This window comes from Adiantum capillus-veneris, chromosome 22, assembly GCF_014529385.1.
Source record: "Adiantum capillus-veneris isolate H3 chromosome 22, ASM1452938v2, whole genome shotgun sequence".
Taxonomy (NCBI): Eukaryota; Viridiplantae; Streptophyta; class Polypodiopsida; order Polypodiales; family Pteridaceae; genus Adiantum; species Adiantum capillus-veneris.
In genome coordinates this window covers 75,216,702-75,229,891 of record NC_140952.1, presented here as the reverse complement: position 1 = coordinate 75,229,891, position 13,190 = coordinate 75,216,702, and the positions used below count along the sequence as shown (strand labels likewise).

Here is a 13,190-nt window from a genome sequence, read left to right as displayed (position 1 = left end):
GTAGCCAAGGCAACCCTAGTGCATCAAGATTAGAGATGTATGTTGCTAATGCCGACGCAACCTCACTGAGCTCCCTCTAAAGCGCAACCTCATTGAGCTCCCGAACACCTTGATACTAAACATGTCTCCTCAACTCCATTCTCGCGCCAAATAGAGGATTATACAGTGTCTCTGGAATCCACTACATTTTTCTGTCTTTGTTCAACACATTATCACATTGTTTCACATTACAATATCATGATACGAAGAAGGAAGAAAACATTTTACATACAAAACTTCCAATATTTGCAATGGCAAACACATATTCACATTTAAAGGCATTACAATGTCACAAATGAACAAGAAATAGAATGTAATCGACAGTATGAATCCGTCGTGAACCACTAGATAGGTTATTACAACTTTTCAAATTGTACATCTCAAATATAATTGTAGACAACTAGTGTTTGTCCATATCCCATAGTCATTGTTCTAATGCTTTTCTTTTGCTTAACCGCACTGCCTGTGCTTTCATAATTTTTGGAAGCTCATCCAAAAATGTTTTACTACTCTCCATAATTGTGAAGTATCGTCCCATATGGCTACCAAGCAATGCAAGAACACCTGTGTCTCCTCCATATTGCACTACCACATCTCCCTTCTTGGTATACATGTTCAACATTTGATACAGATAGCAATGCCCACGTTCCATTCCTCCTGTGACGAGAGGACTTGTGAGAATAGAAGACAAGTCGAGAAAGCAACAAAGCTACACAGTAAAAGCAATTACAGAAAAGGACGTACCTCTCAATGGTGTTCCATCTTCTTGCATGGTCCATTCGCTCTCTTGGATTGTATCCAGCCATGTGTCCTCATCGGGTTTCAGCACTTCAGCAATTGGGGTTTTTCTTGAAAACGGTAAGAAGAAGTGATCTTACAATCATATTAACATCCTTGCATACTGGTGTCTTGCAAACTGTGACTGTAGTGTATGCTGGCTCCCAGCCTGTGGCTATTGCAACATCATGTACCATTCGATGTTGGATACGTATGCAAACAACAACAAATATGCCATTGTCATCTGCTGTCAAAAACCTCAGACGTGCAACTTTACCGAATTGACAAACGTCCATGTCATTCCATTCCTGTGTAGATGACGACAGGATACCGTGCACGAGGCAATTTGGAGGCAAGAACATGAATGAAGCGGACACTGAGACAGCCACCCAAACCCCATCTCGGACATACACACGGTCATCCTTTTTCACTTGGCCTTCGATGCATGCCAACATGGAGCCAACAATCTCATTTTCTTCCATGCTTGTATCCAAGAAGGAGATAGACACATTCTGCTCGTTGAACATTGAAGAACACAACCAACAAAACAAAGTAGTTGGTCAACAAAATACAACTCAAAAGATGATAGCATTAAGATTCTCAAAAAGGTCTTACAAAAACCTAGATCATCGCTCAGCGCCACCATCTACTGATCTCCCTCATGATGATCTAACAATTGCTCCAAGGACTGGGAGAATTCTTTAAGCTCTTTTTCATTTGGCCCAACCGCATCATGCTCTATATTAAAGATCATTAAAACGGTTCTCGTAAAGACAAGATTCTCAGATTCTTTTCAATTACAGATTTTGTCATACATTTGCAACTCACTTCTTTTCTTTAATTCGCTTGAGGAAGGTTTCTTTCCTATGTCTTTTGGAGTCCCGGTCTGCAACAAAAAACTCTTAGCGAAGTCACAGTTTCAAAATGATGCGTTTGCAACGTTCCAAGATCAAAACATACTCTAGAATACGATAATTGGCCGACTTTATCAGATGAAGGGGCTGTTTTTGTTGTTGTAGTGGTTTTTGTAGGTGTTTCCGGCGTCTCCACCCGGACAGCCCTCCGTGCACGTTCCTCCCTCTCCTTGACAGCATTGTTATGCTACAGTTCTTCGCTGGCAGGAAATTTGCCCTCTTTATACTCAAGAAACCAAGGGCACAAGTAATAAACTGTTTTGTTGAAGTTACGTGCCAACTGCGCTGGGTTGAAAATAGTATCTTTCTTTGAGATATCCAAGACGTCAGATAGAGTCCGAGAGCTTCTAATGTTGAAGTTACGCCTGGTCAACCACCTACAAAATTAGAAGATGTTAGACCAATTTGCTTCTTTCCACGTTGAGCTCTCCCAATGACAGAAGTGCCAAGAGCAATATTCCAACCTGCAAAGACATCTTTGACCGGCGTCTGTGAGTGCTTTCTTAAGGTCAGGGCTACCTCTTCCCGAAGATTTAAATTTTCCAAGCTCGTATTGGAACGCCTCAGTTCTGTGAGTCAACTTTGCTTCTTCTAGAAAGGAATCAAGCATCTCTCCTGGACCAAGCTTGGATGTGATATTTCTCATGTTGTTGTATAGAAAACGAGCTTCGCGCTCTATGGTGTTCCATAGAACCTCCACACGCATCCAATCACGGAACGAGACATGGTCAGCTGCAATAAAGGACATAGAGAATAATGTCAATTACATTGAGTGAAACCTGTCTGTGGAATATCCAAACTTTTGACATTTATAGGATCAGAAGAGGCCATTGCTCGAAGAAAGTAAGTTTTCTTCTCAGGAGGCAGATCAGCACATGCCAGAACATACAATCTATCCTCAGTAATCCACTTGGGCCGGTTAGTCCATTCAATAGTCCGCAGGGTTCTGAACATATAATCAAATCAGCACTAGACATAGAGTAGTGATCCACAATACACTTTCTTACCTCCACCATTCATCGCCTAGATTGGGATCAACAATAGCGAGTGCCTGCTTTGTCCTCCTCCTGCTCGGACCATCTGCCTCAAAAAAAGCTTTCTTGTAGCGTTGTTGAAACTCTGAAGGTAGCATAGTGTCCTTTTCAGCTTGTAGTTGTTTCAAGGCTATAGCGTACTTGTCCTACAATGCATTCAAACCTTTGAGATGCACACGTTGAGTGAATGAAGACTACATAATAACGTATACTTACCGGATTAAGCAATTGTGACATCACTGCCACTGGAACGTTATACCACGCTTTCTTTCCAACTTTCTTTTCAATATCTGATTGCATCCATTTGTAGACTGTGAAATGTATTTTGTTAACCAAGGCGTCTTTTGAAGCTAAGCCCATTGCACGCACCATCCACAACATGTCAGTGTAAGAAGTGGTGACATATCCGGAATCATTCAACCTACAAATCACCACAAAATACATGTCAATAAAATTATGCATTTTAGAAGAAACTTAGAAATGATCAATGGTGGTTACACTTGCCTATTGATGCGCATCACAGTGCTCAACATATCTGTCTCATTTTTATCATCCACCTTCACAAGCTCTACTCGAACTCTAGGATGCATTGAAGCGTCATTTTGATAAGCCGGAGCTGCACGTAAGTATCTTTGAAACAATGTATTGATTGACAACCGGATTTGATAATTGCAAAGACAAGAGAAACTTACATGTTTGCAAAACTCCCATCCAAGCTGCGAGGCGATGATTCCCATCCCAAGTATAGAACATCTTACCACTCAAATCACTCCAACATGTATCAGAAATTTCACGCTCAAAATCTTCATTGGCAAGGTGCCACAACTCATCCCACTGCTCTGTAATCTCGTTGGTTACTAGTACTGTCGGATGACCAGGAGCATCAACAGAACAAATAAATGAACCCTTTGGCTCAAAGTATCCCTCTGTCAAAAACGCCTCTTTGAGAGGCTGTAGTCTCTTGGGATCCCAACTAACCTGTCTTGCCTTCTCCAATTTCAAGAGATGACAAAGCGGCACCCAAGGCAACAACTGTTCTCGCTCATCCTGGTCAAGGTCATTTCAAGAAAAGTGCCAAGATAAATTGAAAAGGTGGTGATCCATTTAGAGTTATGAAGGACAACTTACTTTTAATTTTGTGAGATGCTTTGAAAGCATGTCTTGACGAAGGGTAACGTCCTTATTCATGGGAAATTCTCCCCCAGCATTAGCTCCCTCTTCAATGTATGCTTCAATCTCTTCATCATGAAGCTCCTCTTCAGATTCTTCTCTCTCAAATGTGCATGTTATTGATTCATGTCGGATGTGCTCTTTAGCAAGATTTTCTTTCTTACTCTTCCGCTTTCGATCATATGTACTAACAGATTCAACTCTAGCACCCGAAACTGTCATCTCACTCTTTGTGCCTAGATGTAATTGGGATGACCTATCCATTGAAGTCTTTGTCGATTCGACCTCTTGTCCAATGTCATTGAGAATTTTCTAAAATAAGAGAGTACCTTAGCAAAATGAAAAATATACTAGAGAGTTTAAACTAGCCAAAACTCAGGCTCTCACCAATTTATCTTTAGGCCAGGCAACGATGGTATTCACAGCACAGCGCAAAGTTTTGGTGTCCTCGTCCATTGGATTGAGATGACGCAAAGGTGCATCCTTTCCGGCATAAACTTGAACCACAGATACACCATAACATCCACTAGGCATTCTTGAGCCATGCAGAACGTCCAAATTTGATACCTTTGTAATCTTCCCTCTACCAATAGCTTCACCATTGTTCAGGATTTCAACTAGACTTCCCACGATTCTTTTATCCCTTTCCAAGGGAGCAGCTTTCTTTGCTTTTGTGGGAGACATGTCTTATGGAGGTCTGCCAAAATGAGAAAGTAATTTAAATATAGATTTCGAATAGATATAGATAAACAGTCTCTCTACATCTTTGAAGTTCCCAATGTATTGTACAAAAAAACACGGAATCTACATCTTTGAAGTTCCTAATGTATTGTAGGTCTCTCTGAAAAGGAACCTTAATTTTTACTTGAATCTAGGGAGCATAGCACCCCAAGATTCTAGCTTAATCTAAAAGATTGTTTACAATGTAGGGATTAAGATTCATGAATTTTAGGTAATGAAACCACTATTCGTAGAGCCAATGTTATTGTGCATATTTAATTTGAAAGGACATCTTCAAGCATAGAAATCAATAGAGAGAGAAGAGAAATGGACCTGGTTTGATATTCAACCTAATGAACTCTGCAATTGCTGTTTCTGCTCGTTGATCTTCCTGGACCTTACAACGAGGCGGCTTCCTATTTATAGAGATTAGGCCCTGCTTATCTCCTCTACAAGTGTCGGATTGGCCAGCTTTGGTCTGGGGTACATAGCGCCCTGGGGATCCTTTAATTTGCTGATAACACAATGAAGTTTGAAGCATGGAGCTGGATTAAGAGAGCAACTAGATTCTCCATGAATCCAACAATTCTCTGGACACTGCCCTTTGAATAGCGTTTAGCAATTCTCCGAAGTAATCCAGCTGGGGCGCATTGCCCTTTGAAAAACGTTTAGCAAAGAAGTCGCCGAAGTAATCGAGCTGCTAGGGCGCATTGCGCTCTGGATTACTTCCAGCTGGGGTGCATTGCCCTTTGAAAAACGTTTAGCAAAGAAGTCACCGAAGTAATCCAGCTGCTGGGGCGCATTGCGCTCTGGAAAGCTGCATACGAAAAACCATTTTTGTGAAATATTAAGGTTTCCTCACTATGTCTGGGGCGCATTGCACTTTGGAAATTCTTTGGCAATAACGGAAAAGCAATGGATTCTCAAAAAGGTCTTTCTTAAGGTCAGGTCCCAATACACCTTAAGAAAGCACTCACCTCATAAGATTCTCAAAAATTTATTAAGGTTTCCTCACTATGTTTGGGGCGCATTGCGCTCTAGAAATTCTTTGGCGCATAGCGCTTTGAAAAATTTTCATGAAAGGAAATATTAAAGTTCACAAGGGAGGCGCCAAATTAGTTTACCTGGGGCACATTGCACTCTAGACGGTGTTCGGGAAAAGTGTGCTCAGCTTAGCCTTGAGCCGGTTGCAAAATCAAAGTAGCCGGTTAAAGGGAGGGCAAGAAGGAGAAAATTCAGCTTACAATACATGGAAAACAATGTAATTTTGCAAAAAGACTGGCTAGTATTGTAAAATTTCCTGTTCAGAATTGTCTTGGAGAGATTTTTGTATGTTTGTGAAAATGATTTTTCTCGAACACTGTCTCTAGATGGCCATACGCAATAACCATTTTCGTGAACTTTACTAAGATTTCCAACTTAAGCCTGGGACGCATTGCGCTCTGGAATACCTTTCGCAATAACCATTTAATTTAGTAACATTTCCAAATAAAGTCTCCATTTTCGTGAACTTTAGTAAGATTTCCAACTTAAGCCTGGGGCGCATTGCGCTCTGGAATACCTTTCGCAACAACCATTTAATTTAGTGACATTTCCAACTTAAGTCTCGGTCGCAAAGCGCTCTGGAAAAACTTCAACAAGCTGACAAACAATTGAATTTTATAAAATCAAAACCTCATTAAGGTGAAAACCAATTGCATTTAATAAAATATGTCAAACATAATCCACCAATATTCTTGGGTGCATTGCATTTTGAAAAACCTTCACGAAGGTGATAACCCAATTCAAGTTTCATGGCACCAAGTTAATTTAATAAAAGTATGTCAATACTCTGGGATGCATATCGCCCTTGGAAACCTTCAACAAGATGCTAACGCACTTCAAGTAGCTTACTTGAGATGAGTTGCTTAGTGCCGTGGATGAAAAGGAAGTTCCACTACAATTAGCAATAGTTAGTTTATTTACTATTAAAGGGCAAAGATGCCATGAGTGGGATGCGCTGCAATACTATAGTGTATGGGGTAGAAAGGAGCTAGAGTAGGATAAAGGTAAAAAAGGGGTAAAAACTGGCTGATAGAAAGGGGTAAAAAAGCCTCCTGTTGTCTATTAAGATGCAACCTATTTGTCTATAAATAGAGTATTAATCTATCCTAAATATCACTGGTTTATCAACAAGTCTCGTGTTATGAATTTTCCTCATATGGTGAGTTTATTTTTGGGCTCTACTGCTTCACAACCTATTGCTATTGATTGTTCACAAAGATATGCTATGCTCAACCCAAAAGATCATGGAGGGTCAAGCAACTCTGAGGTGTTTGCTCTTGTGCCTGCTCCTGAGGGTGGGATTCAAACTCGTGTCACGGATGGTGTCATGATAGGGGGGGATTTCCACTTTGTGTTGGATTTGACTTTTGCAAAGAAGTTCTTGATCATTCAAAACAAAGGATCCTCAAGTAATATGACACCTGACATTTTTCAGAAAAAGAACAAAGAGCCTATTATCGATATATCATCAAGTTCTTCGGATGCACTTGATGAAAAACCAATTCGTCCATCCTTTGAATATGATGTTTTGAGTGACAGTTGCAATGAAGAAATAGTAAAGGACTTTGGCTTCCTTGGTTGCCATGGCAAAGATGGAATGGATCAGAAAATGGAGAATTTTGAGAGTATTGCACATGATTTTGCTGGTGCAGAAAGCACTCTGCAGTGCATTCTTCTTTCTAAGCACAAGTATCACAGATTGAGCAGAATTATTTTAAGCTGTGAAATTATTGAACAAGTTGATGAGATTCCACAGCACTACAATGGAAATTGCGTATACGAATTGCCTCCTGTTCGTGATGGAGGCTCAACTATGGTGGGGATGGAATAAAAATATGATGGTCATTGTTGGGTGAAGCCGGTGCAAACTAGAATGAAGTTTCCTGCTGTGGTGAGGAGAAGTAAATGTGGCGGACATCTGATGTGCAATAACCCCATGTGTCCCATTAGAGCCCATAGTGGTGTACCAAATGAGACAGCATGGATTGGAAAACTTTTGCATGTCATCCCATCAATTGGTATGAAAAGCAATGCAAATGGTTCTCTCGCTTGCTTCCATTGCGATGAAGCACCGATAATGTTACAGGATTGCCCATGCTATGTATATTATGTATTAACAGATAGCAACAAGACTCGTTTGTTCATTCATCAAGGTACACACAATCATCCAGTGGCCAAAGGAGTGCTGAGGTCTGCTATTATAAGAACACGTGAACTTGTGTCCCGTGTTATTTCCAATGTACCCTCAGCAAGACCAAGACAGATGCAATTGAATCTTGCTAAACAAATGGTGATGGGAGCTCTCATACGAGAGGATGGTGGTGAATTAAATAGCAATGAGCTCTTGTCAATTTTGGAAGAGATGAGACCCTTGGTGCATATTCAAAGGTTTTTCCTGTAACTAGTTTATCTATAAACATATTTCCTATTCATTTTTAGGCACTTACGCATTTTGTTTAATGTAGATTCAAACAAATGATGAAGGAGGCTAGTGGTAGCAAGATTAGTGTTGGTATTGAAACACAGCTACTAAAATTAAAAAGCACTTGCGGATATCCTTTTTTCCACGGCATTTTATTTCCTAGTCAAAGTACTGACCAAGATAGAAGATGTCATGTTTTCAAAATGTCAACCACTGGACCTGGTTCTGGAATTGAGCTAGTTAATAGAATGCGTCGGGATGGATCCGGTGATCTACGTAGGAGTTGGGTTTGCTTTGACCATGTTAGAAGGGTGTCCGGTTGGACAACCATGGCAGCACATGTGTACGATCCAACGTACGTTTGTGTGAATACAATCAGTCGAGTCATTGCTTCTGAAAATGAGTTTGTCTTATATTGTATTGCAAGATCCAAGAGATGGAAACTATAGCAATATGTGAAATGAAAGAAGAGGATACAAAATCCCAGGTCATGTTCTGGGAGATGATGAATGCAGTGATGCTTGATAATGGACATTTGCCAGTAGATTTTCGAGGGTTCATGGCTGATGAAGCCGCTGCAAATTGGAGAGCAGTTCGAACTGTTTTCAACGGAGGACCGCAAAATGTGATGGATGGTAGAGAACGCTCATGTTTGTTTCATTGGGAACAAAGCCTAAATATTCACACTAACCAGTTTGTAAACAAGAACTTTCAAGACGAACACAAAAGGCTTTGTGAAATGTGGCGTTGCACTCGGAGTGAGGAAGAAGCTACAACCATGTATAGACGGATCCGTGCTTGGTGGGCTTTTGGCAAGGTTTCGGATCTAAATATTCCCCAAATGGATTGTTGGATGAGTTGGTGGCATGTTCGCTATCCACGTTGGAGGAAGTTTCTAGTGGATGTAAGTAGATGTAGTGTGCGTGTTATCGTTGGTCAAATTTTGAACACTTTTTTTATGGCAATAATGATGGGAAATGTTTTCAGGATCCAGAAGACATTACATTCATTCCGACAACAAATTTATCTGAGACAAAACATGCAAGCTGGCTAGCAGGAGAAGGAAACAAACAAATGCTCAGTCTGTATGATGCAAGTGTTTCTGATCTAGCAAACTCGTTGCTGCAAAGCGTGAAGATGCTTGCATTTGTGGAAGGTAGATACCATGGGACTGGACCTACTGCAAAAAAACTAGCAAGGCGGATGTCACAAGGGCGTGCTCCAGCTGTTGCAACACTTTCTCGAGAGGTAGATGAGGCGATTGGGGGAACCCCAATTTACCAACGGCCTCATGTGGAAGGGGATAATATCACAGTAACACGAAAGCGAAGAACGACTAGTACTGTGACACAAGAGGAGGAAAATGCTTCCCATAGACCAGAGTATGTCACTCAGAATTTACCAAGGAGGGGAAGAAATACCTCTCAAGCAACACCAACAATCATAGAAGACGATAAAAATGAAGATATGATTGCTGAAGAATCTGATATTCACAAAACAATGTGGGCAATTCGAAGAGTCCCTAGAGGTAGCAGAGTACAATGTCAAGGATGCTTGGGTGGTCAAATAGGAAAATGCAAAAAGAATATTAGAAACACTGGAATGGGTGTAGTAGCACCATCATTTTGGGGCATTAGAACTTGGAACAATGGAAATGAGAGAGGGAAAGGTCGTGGATCAAAAGCCCAGCACATGTGGTTTTGCAACGACAGTGTGGATCACACGTGGCAAATTTGCAACACAATAATCCATTGTCCAGGGCGAGTGCCAAACACATGGCCTGTGGAAAAAGGAACAAATTTGACTCTAGATGAAATGAGGATGTTAGAGAAAGGAGGATTTAAGATTCAAAAGAGGCTAGCAAATGAGCCGACAAACATGCGGTATCGTCCAGGTGTCTCAGCCGCTGCAGCCAAAAGAATTGACTCTGCAATATCTATGGATGCTAAGATTGAGGAGCATGTTGTAATCAAAGAAAAACAGCATGAGAGGTTTATGGTGGGGACTTCGAGTTCGCTTGTACGTGATGAGGTGTACGAGGTGCACATCGCCACAAACCCCATGTGTACATGTAGAGACTTTGCAGATCGAGCAGCACAAGGACGACCATACATAGCATGCAAACACATCTACTATATCTTCTTGCGTATCTTTGGGTTAGATGTAAACCATAACATGTTCATCCATCAATGCAAGCTCACAAATGAGAACCTTGCACGCGTGTTCAATGCGCGTCGCACCTTCTAGATTGTGGAAATTTCATGTCTTTCAATTAGACTCCTCATTAGAGATCTCCACTGGGAGTACAATTGTGACTTTATTGATTTCTGTAATTTTTTTGGTACTCCTCACTCATGTGTTGAGAAATTGATGGAAATATTTTTGCTAAGATCTAGGGATTGGCATGTTTCTGTTGTTTGGTTTATGTTAATTCCTTTTCATCAATTTAACCCTTCTATTTTTAAATCTTGAGTTGTTCGATGACCTTGGATTGTTGGTGAAACTTCACACTATCTAGCTTAACTACTATCATTGGTGGTTTGGTGCCACAAGAGTTAAATATTATTAATTAGTGGTAATACATGAGTACCTCTCAGGCTAGGACAATTGAAGGAGCGTGCAACATGCACATTAGCTAGAGAAGTCAAGAGTGAGGGGAGTATTGTGTGGCCCTATTTCTACTTGTTTAAGCTTCCATTTGGTGCCTCATAAAGATGTGATTGAGCTCCATATTGTTGCAATTTTTCTTTCATCTTGTCAACTACTTATCATGAAACCCATGCATCATAATTTTTCAAGTTTCTCTTTGTTTTTCATGTGATTGGTGCTACCTTGGATTAGTATATGAGCGTGATTGTGGCCATAGCCCTCAATAATTTGTGGAAAGAGGGTGGCAAGGTAAAGTCCATAGCCCTTAGTAAGTTGCAAAAAGACGGTGACAAGGTGAAGAAGACTCCCCTAGCACTGAGGTAGTGCATGTCATGGTTCTCTTGAGTGTAAGTTTTAGTTGTGGTTAAAGGTTTTGATGAGTTCTTGCAAGCATTATGATAAATTGGTTCTATGCATGTTGTGGTTTGATCTAAGGAGCCCATCTATGCAATGGCCAAGTCAAAGCTTGTGATTTTCAAGTTCAAGTGATTAGTTTGATTAAGTCATAATTATGCTCTCTTTCTTGTGTAGTTGAAGTTTTCAAAGAGTTTTTATTAAAAGTTTTATCACCGCAAAGTCATGTATACTCTCTCTCTCTCTCTCTCTCTCTCTCTCTCTCTCTCTCTCTCCACACCCCCTTCCCAAGTGCCTCAATTTGTGGTCCACAAAACTAGATGGTGCCATTATTATTCCCAATTTATGTGTGTGGTGTGTGGTGCTTGCAAATATTTATGTGTTGTTGTTTGCATTATATGTTGTGTTTGCTTTAGGTTTCAATTCCTATCAACATTGTTTTTTGGTCTAAGTATAGGCCAAAACAAAATCAAATTGGGCATGCATACGTACTCTTAAAAAGTGTACTTGCCCACAAATCCTAACCCTAAGTGGGCACCATTAATAAGTGTCAGTTTTTATAGTTATTTTAATTCAATAAAGGTATGTTTTTTACTATCCTATTTATTTAAATGCACTTCTAGCTATGATTGCCATTATAAATAGTATGAAAAAAAAAATAACACCTAACAAATTTGGGAAGAGTCTAATCCAAAGCAAAAGCATATCTACTTGAATGTATGAGGAAAAGGTAAGGGAGTCTTGACATGCAAACAATGGAGGAACCAAATCACCATTTTTTATAGAATGGACCAAAAAATAATTCTATCTCGTTGAGATTTCCACCCTCATTATCCACCATTTATAAATTTCTATATGGATCATCTCTAGATACCCTTTTTATTTACTAATTTTACTGACCTACTAGGTCAAAGTCTAGCTCCCACCCTCTTTTACCTTACTTCTCAAGACATATCTTGCAATTAAGCTCAAATATGCAATCATAATCACCTCCAATCACCTATAACAATTGGGTATTACTAGAATGAAAAATGCCCAACTCCAATTGCCTTGTGCCAAGCTTAACCTTTGTGTGCAAAAGCCTTTGTGAGTTATGCTCAATGCAAAGCTCTCAAGCTTTATGCATGCTAGAGTGAGCTTCTCTTTGGCAAAACACTAAGTGAAAGCGATCATAAGTCACCGCATATGTATATAATCATATGATGCTTAGATGAAGAGTTGTGAGAAGGTCGAGTTCACTTGTACGTGATAAGGTGTATGAAGTGCACTTGACCAGAAACCCCATGTGTACATGTAGAGACTTTGCAGATCGAGCAGCACAAGGATTGTGGAAATTTCATGTCTTTCAATCAGACTCCTCATTAGAGATCTCCACTGAGAGTAAATTGTGACTTTATTGATTTTTGTAATTGTGTTAGTACTCCTCACTCATGTGTTGAGAAATTGATGAAAATATTATTGCTAAGATCTTAGAATTGGCCTGTTTTTGTTGTTCGGTTTATGTTAATTGTTTTTCATCAGTGCAACCCTTATAGTTTTAAATCTTGAGTTGTTCAATGACCTTGGATTGTTGGTGGTGAATCTTCAAACTATCTAACTTAACTACTATCGTTGGTGTTTTGGTGCCACAAGAGTTAAAGATTATTAATTAGTGGTAATACATGACTACGTCTCGGGCTAGTCAATTGAAAGAGCAAGCAACATGCACATTAGCTGGATTTTACAAACTAGTGCAAAATAGTTATTTTCTTGAGACGACTTTAGTAAGACTCCAAGCATGTGAAAAACTTAGGAAGAATGATGCTCTCAAGTTTAATTCTAAGAAATCAAAAATGGGTAAGGTATCACTTCAAAACTTTAGTCCACCACTTGCGGTATCTTTCCTTTGTTGTGTCTTGATGCCACAAGAGTGAAGGATGATTAAATAGTGGTGACATATGAGTACCTTTTTAGGGCATGACAATCGAAAGAGCATGCAACATCCATGTTTTTTTTTTTAACATTTCAATGCAAATTTGTATTTCGCTTGAGACGACAAAAGAATTTTGAGAGCTTCTCACATTCATA

At 39.9% G+C, this 13,190-nt stretch overlaps 1 protein-coding gene and 1 pseudogene across 1 annotated transcript in view; one reads left to right on the top strand and one right to left on the bottom strand.

Moving 5' to 3' along the window:
- LOC147429604 (uncharacterized) overlaps nucleotides 1–13,190 on the top strand; it is a 256,363-nt gene that overhangs the window by 222,379 nt on the left and 20,794 nt on the right. The gene's annotated exons all lie outside the window — the stretch shown is intronic.
- Nucleotides 464–2,681, bottom strand: LOC147429605 (uncharacterized; annotated as a pseudogene).